The sequence below is a fragment of the Monodelphis domestica genome, chromosome X (assembly GCF_027887165.1).
Source record: "Monodelphis domestica isolate mMonDom1 chromosome X, mMonDom1.pri, whole genome shotgun sequence".
Taxonomy (NCBI): Eukaryota; Metazoa; Chordata; class Mammalia; order Didelphimorphia; family Didelphidae; genus Monodelphis; species Monodelphis domestica.
In genome coordinates, this window is record NC_077235.1 from 41,934,156 (window position 1) to 41,945,722 (window position 11,567).

The following is an 11,567-nucleotide window of genomic DNA, read 5'->3' on the forward strand; positions in this document are numbered from 1 at the left end:
TCTAGTATCATGGAAAGAAAACACCTGGAGTATTGGATTCTTCAGTTTTCAGTTTCTGTTTAGCAATTGGTTATTCTATGGAACTAGTCTGTCACAGTGTGGCCATATAAAAACCAATATTTGCTTCAATCATGAGTGGGAGGGAAGCAAAATCAGAAATATTAAGCTCAGCAAAAATCTGGGTATGCTCCATTGTTTCTCTCCACAAGATTTGTAATGATCTCTAAAAAAATTACCTGTGAACACGTTTCTAATGATAGGCATAGGTCTATCTCTAGTAGCACAACAGGTAGTCTGGGGCAAGGGAAAGACCCTGGGATTTGTATTCAGAGAGTCTGAGTTTAACACTCTCCCTCTTATCTATGTGACCTTGGAAATGTGAATTTACCTCTTGGGATCACAAACTTAGTACCTTAGACATCATCTAGCCCACCTCCTTCATTTCACAGATCATAGATATAGAGCTAAGAAACCAAGATCCAGAGACATTAGAGGACTTGCCCAAATTTACACAGGAAGTTAAATGTCAGATTTTAGCTTCGGTTTCCTTGTCTTTAAAATGAAAAGGCTGGGCTAGATGATCTCCAAGATTCCTTCGAGATCTAAATCTATGATCTCATGATCATCCTCCAATGATTCATTGTGGCATAGAAGTGAACCCAGATTCTTGAAGGCAATGTCAGAGAGATATAAGCTCTGGTAGGCTATCCCAAGATGGAAAGATTGAATATAGCTCCATAGATGTATTTTTGTTATCAAAGGATCAGAATTATTAAGTACAGAAAAACCAAGAATCAGGGCTTTTTTTGGCACAGAAAGTCAACACAGACCATTTGCCAAGGTGTAGAGAATCTAAGGTTCAATTTTTTTGTGAGTGTGCTTATAATGTGGGCATTACACATCTTATTCTCCCTAATGGAGGCACACGTGATTTATTTCCCCACTTTTGGTCATGACAGTGGTAGTAAGCATGCCTTTCAACTCTATTGCTCTTTGCTCAAATTGACCTCTGATGCCTTATTCCCACCCTTGTATTCTAGACACATCCCATCACTTGTGGTAGCTTCTCAGTCTCTTCTAAGGAGTTAAAAAAATTGATACGGTCCCTTTAAGATATAATCCCTCTTCAATTTGTGTGTATGATACTCCAAAGAATGCTGTCCCAAACAGTGAAATCTTATTCTAGAATGTACATTTGTCCTTGTTAGGAAGGCATAGGGTTACATGAGGAAAATGCTTTGAAAAACCTTAAAATGGTATAAAATCATAGATTTATAACTGAAAGGCTCTCCCTTTCAGGTCCTCTGACTCCCAATTCAACATTTCTTTCCATTGGGTCATTTTGCCTCCTGAGAAATCAGTGTTGTTAATTTTATGGCATCATTTCCTTGCAACATAGCAAAGAAGCTGATCTCCGTTCTTATGTATGCCAAATACGTTATAAAATGTAAATTTTATTTATCACACAGTATATCCTGGTCCTTACATCTACCCAAGTCATGTGTAGTTATATGATAATTTATTTGTGATGAATCACACTGGGAGACAGATTTGTGTGGCACATGAATATATCTTCTTCTGTTTTATAAATGTATGTGAAAAGAAATATACCAATCTGTTCTATATTTAAAAGATGTGAGATTCAACTCCAAACTACATAAAGCAATGTAAAGCTATTCTCCCAGATGTTATTGTGCCATTGTTATAGACAATATATAGGTCTTATTTTCTTATAGTGGTATGAGTTCTACCTTCCTTCAAATAACAGTATAAACAATGAAATGTATATTCCAGATCCTAAAGCTACAAGGTCAGCTGGGCCTCTATTTTGCCTCACATTGGGAGATTTTCATCACTATCTAGGACTAACTCTTTTTCTATTTCTATATCCATTGCTTTATCAACCCTTCCTTTCTTCCCAAGCGTGTTGTCATGTCCTGTGCTTTGTCTCTTAGGCTTCAGCCCGGTATATACCTTGTGGATCCAGTCAATGAGCAGAGATTGGCAGATGAAAATGGACCTGGTTCTGTTTAACTCCGGCTATCCATCTTCTCTTAGTTTCAAAGGGCAAAGAGATGTGCTTTTTGAACTGAGCTGACTTCTCCTCTTCTCTCTGCAGTGAAGTCCAGAATTCCTGCTCAAGGTAGTCGGTGCTGTGCAGCCTGATTTGTTTGGGCTCAGAGCAAAACCAGTAGTTCCAGCTGGGGTTTGTGGTGAGGACATAGATCCCAGTTTTGGGCACTCAGTGGATCAGGCCTCTCCCTCTCCTGCCCACCCCTAACTCTGACAGGGGCAGCCCCCAGGATGCTGACTTGAGGGAACCTGGCTGACCCTTGCCAAAGCTCAAGGCCCTGGTCTGGGTTCTAATGCCAGCTTTGCCCTCTATCAGCAACACAAAGCTGATGAAGTCAATTCCTCTCTTTAGGTCTCCATTTCCTCATGTGGAAAATGTGAATTGTTTGCACAAATGCAGTGTATGCCCCTTCCAGCTCTGACATTCTGTACTCCATAGTCTTTTGTAATTTACTAGCTCAGCCTTACCTACTCAAATGTGACTATTGTAATAAAGTATTGTGATTTAGACATTCTGACCTTTAGGTGTAGCCAGGGCAAATCTAGTGCAAAGGTTGGAAAACCACCAATCAAGATGGCATTTATAAATATGGAATTGCCTAGCACATGCAAATGTATGATGTTCATTAGTGTAGTTTATGAAAGATCCTCTCTGTCCATTAAGAACATAATGAGGGGCAGCTGGGTGGCTCAGTGGATTGAGAACCAGGCCTAGAGATGGGAGGTTTTCGGTTCCCATCTGGCCTCAGACACTTCCTAGCTGTGAGACCCTGGACAAGTCACTTACTCTTCATTGCCTAGCCCTTACTGCTCTAATGCCTTGGAACCAATACAAAGTATTGATTCTAAGATGGGAGGCAGGGTTTTAAAAAAAGAACAAAATGACTTCCAACCATCAGTGCTTTGTCCATCAAAGGCAGTGACAACTCTCCCCAGTGGCAGCCCCAGAGGTCCTGGCAATTGGATTTACCCACACAGGGCTCCCAATGATTTCAGTGAAGCACAGGAAATTGCCAAAAGGGACTTACAGAATCAAAAAAGTGGGTCAGATCCTGTCAGGTGAGGAAATGCTCCCTAGAGTGACACTTTGGGAGGGAGAACAGTGGCCATGAGTCTTGTAGGCACTGAAGTAGCACTGAGCAGAACTGTGGCACTGATTGACTAAATAGTGCCCTGGTGGCCTAAGCACATATCTTTCTTACCTGTGGTTTTAAAGTACATGCCTCTCTTCCTAGAACTCATTTGGCTCCAGGATTGCAGTGGGCACGGAAGAGGTGAAGGGGACCATAATATTCATAGGACTAGTAGAAAGTAGAGCTCTTGTTTCTTTGGTAACAAATGATAGAAATTCCCCTTCTAGGGTCATAAAAATTATTATGAGCTTAAATGTAGCTCACATGAACATATAATTTAGGCACTATCTGCTTAAAATAAATTATCTTAATATCTGTCAAGTGGACTTGTAGAGATAGTATAGAGGAGTAGCTAGAATACTGGGTTTGAATCCAGTCTGAATCCAGATATTAGCTATTACAGCCAAAAGCAAGTTTCTTGAGATTACTCTGAATCTCAATTCCTGCTTCTCAAAAATGTATATCATCACAGCATCTATCTTCCAGGCATGTGATGAGGATTAAAATAAGTAATGTATATAAACTATTCTGCAAACCTGAAAGTGTTCTATAAGTGTGACCTATACACACAAAGCATATTCTGCAAAGCCATTTCCTTCATAAGTAAATGTAGATGTGATATTTAGTGAAAATGTTCATATGTGATTTTAAATGACCTTGAATTTTTTTATTGTGAAGATATAGTCTGGGAATAAAAAGACTCTCTGTTCAAAATCATAATCAGTTTCCATTCAAAACAAAATGCAGTACAGGTCAGGTAGAACACAATGATCAGAGTTGCAAAGAGTCCAACTCATTTGGGAGTTATAGTTTCAAAAGTTAAAGGACTGAGAACCCCTAAATACTAAGGCAATGGAGTAGCATCAGAGGTACCTTGCCCCTAACATTGTGGGACGATTTCAATTTAGTTTCTGCTTCTAGAAATGTCAGGTCAACACTCTTCCCTCCACATCCTTCTCCCCCACACCAAGAGGAGCTGGTCTCCACTGGGGTAGCCCAACCCCAGGTAGAATGGCATGAGGAGTTATAAAGAACATTAACCTGCTTTTGGTGGACCACCTACCGGGGCTAAAAGTCTGAAAGGAAATTGTCAGCCCTGCATGAGCAGTGCTGAACCTTAACCCATTGCCCATCAAGCAGTGAAGAGCACACAGCAAGAAATAACCATCTCCACCCATTTTCAAGAGCCATTTTTGTCACATTAGATGAAAAGCCAAAAGGTGAATGGGGAAAACTGAATATTTTATATATGCCATAGTAAATAGCACAATTTTATCGACAGAAAGAAATTGGCAGGAGGTGCCATGTGGGAAAGGAAGCTTTTAATACTGCATATGCTCCTGTTTTAATCAAATTGGAGTTGTCACTTATGTTTAGGAATTGTAAATTTAAGAACTCTAGATAATGTTGATTTGCATAAAACTTAAGAGCAAAATTATAGGAAACAGAAGATAAATACTTCTTTTCCTCCTAACCCTATGCATTTTACATGCTAGGATGGCATTTTGATTGAAGATGTGCTAAGATCAATGGTTGATGGTTACTGTAGGAGATTAAAAATTTAAAACATTCAATTTCCCATAGACACAAAGTATTTGTGATTTAAAGGGCTTATAAATCTAGTCCATTATGTTAGGGAACTTCCTCCAAACAAGCCTCCAAATATTTTCAAATATTGGAAATGCCTCTCCTGTGTCTGACAAAATTCTAGAGTACATTATTAAAAGGACGACTTTTGAATATTTAGAAAGGGAAGCAGTGATCACTGAAAACCAGCCTGGTTTCAATAAGACCAGACTGTCAGACTAACACTATTTTCTGAACAGCTTGGGACATGTGGTAGATATGAAAAAGGGAAATTTTCAGTAAACACTTAATCAAAAAGCATGTATTAAGCACCAGCTTTGGAAGAGAGAAGTCGGTGGAAAAATATGAGTTCATTTGGGATAGTTTAAGACAACTATAAGACATTCAGTTTAAGTTTTCCAACAATCAGTTGAAGATATGAGGCTGTCACAAAGAAAATGTACTGAGAAAAAAATTCATGACTTTATAAGTAAATCTGAATATTTAGGGTTCGAAATGAAAAATGAGTCCAGGGGACAATGAGATTGCTAAATGTAATAGTATGTATGGAGAAGAGGGCATACATAACACAGAGCTTTGGGGATGTGGTTAGTGGGTGAGACCTAGATGATGATCCAGCAAAGAAGATAAAGAACAGTATGATAGGTTGGAGGACAACAAGGGAATCATAGTCACAAAAACCTAGAGAGAAAAGATTACCAAAGAGAAGAATATGTTCAATAGAATCAAAGGCTGCAGAGAAATTAAGGAAGATGAGGATTTAGAAACATCCATTAGACTTGGCAAATAAAAGACCACTGCACTGATAACTTCAGAAAGAGCAAGTATGAGTACAATTAGGTGGATTCACAATTAGTTGAAAAATTGGACCCAAAACAGTCATTAACAGGTCAATAGTTTTCAAGTAGAGGACCCCAAGAATCTGCCTTGTGTTAGTAAATATTTAAAATAGACTAATTTATTTCAATATTTTTCATTAATGCCATAATGGGTATGTTAATTTTGCAAATAGCATAAACATCAGAAAGATGATTAATACATTAGATGATAGAGTTGGAATCCAAAATGAGCTCAACAAATGAACACAATGGAGTTAATAGAAGATCAAATGATGTTTAGCTTTTAGTGGATGAATAAAAACTTCCTTCTATGCTATTGGTAAATTCCTTGCAGAAAACTTCAATATTGAGGAAGGCACCAGATTAGCTATCCTTCATTCTCCAAATTTCATACTTACTCAACCCCATTCAGTTCAGCTCCTTGAGGATACAGATTATCTTTTTTCTTTTATTTACATCCCTCATACTTAATATAATGACTGTCTAGCACACAACAAATGCTTGTTGACTTGATTACTACATGTAAAAAAGTATTTATAGGCAACTAGATGGCCCAGTAGATAGAGTGCTGGGCCTGGAGTCAGGACTACTCATCTTCCTGCGTTTAAATCTGACCTCAGATAATAGCTGTGTGACCCTGGGCAAGTCATGTAATTCTGTTTGCCTCAGTTTCCTCATCTGTCAAATGAGCCTGTGAAAGAGATGGCAGACAGTTCCAGTATCTTTACCAGTAAAACACCAAATGGGGTAATAGTCAGATGTGACTAAAAAATGAATAGAACAACTTTCTGACTCCAGTATCCACTTTGCTGTCTAACTGCCAAAGAGTCAACCAAAGCCACTACTACTACCTTCAACTGCCTTAAGATACAGTGAGTTCCCAGAATAAGGGAAATGTTCATTCCATTATCTTTCCTGTCTAGGAACAGCAAGTACCACATTTTAAGAAATATTTAGACAACCATAAATATGTTCAGAAGAAGGTAACCAAGATGGAGAAAAGAATGGTGATCACACCATGTGAGGATAGGTTGAAAAACCCAAGAATATTTAGGTCAAAGATTATCAGAGGCACATGATAGTTGTTGTCAAGTATTTAGAGGGATGTCACATGGAAGGATTAGGTTTCTTTTGCTTGGCCACAGAAGGGTAGCACTTTCAATAATATTAAGTTGTAAAAAGGCAGATTTGGAACTGATGTCCAAAAACTTCCTAATAATTAAGACTATCTTAAAGTAGTGTGGCCCAGAGAAGACACTTATATCCCCTTAGCGGAAGTTAAAGGACACGGAGAAATGTTATAGGTAGTATTGTTTGTCAGGTATGAGTTTAGATGACATCCTGTGGTCTCATCAAACTCAGATCCTATGATTCTGTGATATGTGGGGTGGGGGGAATCAAAGAACAAAGAGATTCCTTAAACTAGACCACCAAAGTCAAAACCTCTTGCCTTGACTTAAACCATGCATACAGGGTGTATGGAGGGGGGGAGTGGAAGTATTTTTTCCACACTGGCTGTCTGCAGAAATTCATCCCAGCAGATAATTGTCCACTCTCCTCTTGACTTTCTGTTTAGACACCAGCCTTTAAGGCACTGATTGAAGACCTAGCTATATAATGAACTGAGTATGGAACCTAGAAATCATTAAAATTATAGCTTTCCTTTTTATTTCAGGTTTCTGAACATTTCAGATCCCTTCCTTCCACTCTGATGGGCTGCTTCAAATGGTTGAAGTCAAATCAATGGACTCATCCAAAAGGAGTATTTATGCACCAATCAAGTGATTTAAAGACTTAGCACCATTAGGCAAATATTTGTGCTAGTCATTTTTTACTCTTTAATAAAGTATTGAAACTGGACCAAAAGGAAGGATCCTAATAGGTAAATGCTAAACTCATCCAAGCTGTAATCAAACTTACCTTCATATTGTGTCAGCCACATTGTTCTTAACAAGAACAACATTAATGGAGGCATCACAAAGGTAGTATAAAGAGGCAGCTGAATTTGTTTTAATTAACTTCAATTGCTTACATATCATAAATTACAAAGCTGACTTGCAGGCCAATTATATGGTATTTACCTCTATTGCCCAAAACTTCCAAGTTATATCTCTAAATACCACTCAAGCCAGTTGTAGAAATCAACTTGCTAATAGATGTTTTGTTTTTGTTTCTTCTTTATCATTTGCTACTGTAGCTATCTTGCCAGGTTCATTTCATCTCTAATATTCTATGATTCTCTCACTAAAATAATTAATTCAACCAGTGTTTCATTATGTAGAAAAAGTCTCTATTTTAAATCTTTTCTGTGAGTCATTCATTTAGTGAGTCCGATCAGCGACTGCTATATGTATAGTTCTTCTTGCCCCCTTCCTACTCCACCTCCCCTAAAAACATATAGATATCTGAAATTGCAGAGTGAGACTGTAGGATGCAGAAGTAAACTTTGTGGTAGTAGACTACCACAATCCCTGGCAACGAGTACCAGACTTGAAGTCAAGAGGACCTGGGTTCAAATCCTGATTTGGGCACCATTATCTGTGTGACTCTGGGCAAGTCATTTAACTTTCTGGAGCCTTAGTTTCCTAAAATAGAGAAAATAGCACCTAATTTAGGATTGCTAAGAGGCTCAAATAAGCTACTGCATGTAAAGTATTTTGTATACCTAAAAGCACTATATAATTGTGAATTGTTATTGTCATCATCATGGCTATCGTGTTTTAGCACCTTAGGCACATGTATCCTTCTGGTAATAAGAAAATTAACATTTTTCATAGAATTAAATGACTATGAATAAATAGACAAAAGTTGGATAATTATTGGGAAGAGAAAATTTAAAAGTCATTTCTTTAATTAGGCCTCTAATGAACAACTCTCAATGTTGCCTAGGTCCCCTTCACTGCCTCTCTTGTTTCAAATGCTGGGCTTATTCAGTTCAATGGCCCTGAACTCAGCACATGGATCATAATTTACAGCACAGGTTCTTAATACCTAGGGACTGTTCAGTGTATTGTTACATTTTGTCTGAAAATATAACACAGAAACTGTTAGGTTTTTTCTGTAGCAGGGCAATGACAGGATGTGAATGAAGAGTCTCAGTTACTTGACAGAAATTAATTGCTTTTAATTTTTTATCTCTGACAACTAATAAAAGAACTTGGTTGCCAAAACTGCCCCCTACTGGCATGGCGTTTAAGAACCCAGAGTCATCTGCATGCAGTAGTAGGTTATCAGAGAAAGATGTACATGGAAGTTACTTTGTTATTATCATATTTATTCCATTATTATTTTATTTAATTATTTGGCATTAAATTAGCCTGAATAACAATAAATATGTATTAAGATTTTTATTATGTATAAGGTCCTATGGTTCTTGCCCTCTAGGTGTTGAAGACTGAGTTGGGTAAATAGGACAAAGATATAAAGATATGAATAAATGCCAAATAACTAATGTATGGGCTAAATAAGTAGAATAGGAAGTCAATGGTAAAGAAACTTTGCTTATATTGAGGGCACTTAGAGCAATAACATTAGAAGTGGATGAGATTTGACCTGGAATTTGAAATTAAATTGACTTTCATTCAACAAGCATTTATTAAACTCCACTGCTATACCCAACAGTATACTAGGCCCTGGAGCTACAGCGATGAAAGTAGAACAGGTTCTGCCTTCATGTTGTTTGAGGGAGGGTAACATAGATGGATCATAGATTTTGAACTGGAAGGAATCTTAGCATTCATTTATTCAAAATCTATCATTTCACAGATGAGAAAACTGAGGCTCAGAGAAGTTAAGGAATTTATCCAAGATCAAGCAGGTAGTGAAAGATTAGGAATTCAAAGGCAGAGTCTCTCACTCCAAATCCAGTACTCTTTCCAAAGTAGAAAAGTAGGTACAAAAACAGACACATTAATATATTTCATTGGATGAAGTAGTGAAACATTCACATATTCAAAATTCCTTTGCAGGATTAGATCCACTCACTAAGGAAAAACAACCACCACTACCCAGAGTAATAGGAAAGTAAATCTTTGGTCCAAATTTTCTGATATAAACTTAATAGTTTTGAAAACTTCCAAGAGTACCTGCTACTTAGAATAGAATTCTAAAATTGTTAGTTCAGAAGCTCCACAGTGTTTGGCAGTAGCATAAAAGTGCCCTTCTAACAGGTCAAGAGATGGTAATTGGGCATTTAGAGTATAAAGCAGAAATGGGCTTGCAAAGGCAATAAAGGTGTAGGGAGAAACAAACTGGGAGTGACTTTGGAAAGTAACTATCTGAGCAATGCAAATCATTGAACAATGGAGCCACTTCTCTCCAAATAAGATAAAACTTAAGTTCATTGCTAATAATAGCTTGCATTTCATATGGTGCTTTAGGATGACAAAGTACTTTAGAAATAGTTCAGTCAATCTTCTGGACTATCTAGAAAGGCAGGCTGCACAAGATTTTGTTGTTGTATGGTTTTTATATGGATCGCAACCCTACACATAGTGGATAAAGGGCTATCCTCAGAATTACTCAAGTCTTATATTCATATGTGCTAGCTGTGCAACACTAGGGAAGACATCTCTGTGCAACTCTCAAAGAAGGCACCTTGTAACTCAAGATACAGCTAGCAAATTTAGCATAAATGTGCCCCCAAACAATTAGTTCATGAGAGGTTGCCTTGTCAGTGCTCACTTGTTTAGGGGAGGCCAGTACAGCCACTCAGAGAACAGTTTACCTGGCATGAGACCATGGCTATTTGGAAGCTTCCAATTTGGCAGAGGTGTTCTTACTAAGTAGATACTGAGATTAATTGCTTCTTTACTGAGGAAGACTACAAAGCTTGTCAGAATCTTATAAATTTCAGTATCCTGGGGCATTTATGGTTCAGCTGATTTATATGGAAAGAGGAATGCTCAACAGTAGATGTTCCTTATGGCAATGAAATTGCATGGAAAGCATTAGGGCCTCATTTTAACCTATGAATAAACTGAGGCTTAAAGAAGTTAAGGGACTTGGCCTACATCATAGCTGCTACATGGCAGAGTTAATTAAGCCTTGAATCCAGGAGTCAAGATTCCAAAGTCCCTGTCCTCCCAGTCTAAGACACTGCCACAAACAGTGCCTGATACAGCCCATTATGACTAAAATTCAGCACACAGTAGGAGTTTGGCTAGTATATATTTTGCCTATGAAGCTACAGTCTTCAAATGGTTTATGTTTCCACACAGATTCTGCTTTGGATTTCTGAAAGAACATTTTTAGATGATTTAATTGATAGTTTCTGTTGTTACATTTTTCTTTTCCAATGAGCTATCCCTCCTCCTCCTCCTCCTCCTCCTCTCTCTCTCTCATATCAGAAGAAAAGAGGAGAAAATTAAAAGGCAGACATAGAAAAAGGAATGTTCTTAATATTTTATTTTTCCCAATTATATGTAAAAACAATTAACATTTGCTTTTTAAAAATTTTGAGTATTGGATTCTTTCCCTCTCTCCACCACTGAGATGGTAAGCAATCTAATATAGATTTTAAGTGAGAAAATATTTTTTGATATGAATCCTTTTGTAGAAGGAAATTCTAACCAAAAAAATTAAGAAAGTGAAAAAAGTTTCCTTTGGTGTGTATTCAGATTTCACCAGTTCTTTCTCTGGAAGAGGTCGACATTTTTTTATCATGAGTCCTTTGAGATTGTTTTAGATCACTGTATTGCTGAACAGCTAAGTTATTCACAGTTGCTCATTGTCCAGCATTCCTGTCATTGTGTACAATGTTCTCCTGGTTCTACTTACTTGACTCTGCATCAGTTCATACAAGTCTTTCCAGGTTTTTCTAAGCTCCTCCTGCTCGTCATTTCTTATAGTACAATAGTATTCCGTTACAATCATATGCTATAACTGACTCAGTCATTTCCCAGTTAATGAATATGTCCTTTCCAATTTTTTGCCA

General features: G+C 37.6%; 1 long non-coding RNA gene across 4 annotated transcripts in view; it reads left to right on the forward strand.

Annotated features, from left to right (window-relative positions):
• The window catches only part of LOC103097829 (uncharacterized), a 101,337-nt gene extending 90,025 nt beyond the window's left edge, over positions 1 to 11,312 (forward strand). For all 4 annotated transcript variants that reach the window (XR_008914666.1, XR_008914663.1, XR_008914665.1 and 1 more), the window contains one exon: positions 1,956 to 11,312. This is a non-coding gene — a long non-coding RNA (uncharacterized LOC103097829). The remainder of the gene's footprint in view (positions 1 to 1,955) is intronic.
• The last annotated feature ends 255 nt before the right edge of the window (positions 11,313 to 11,567 follow it).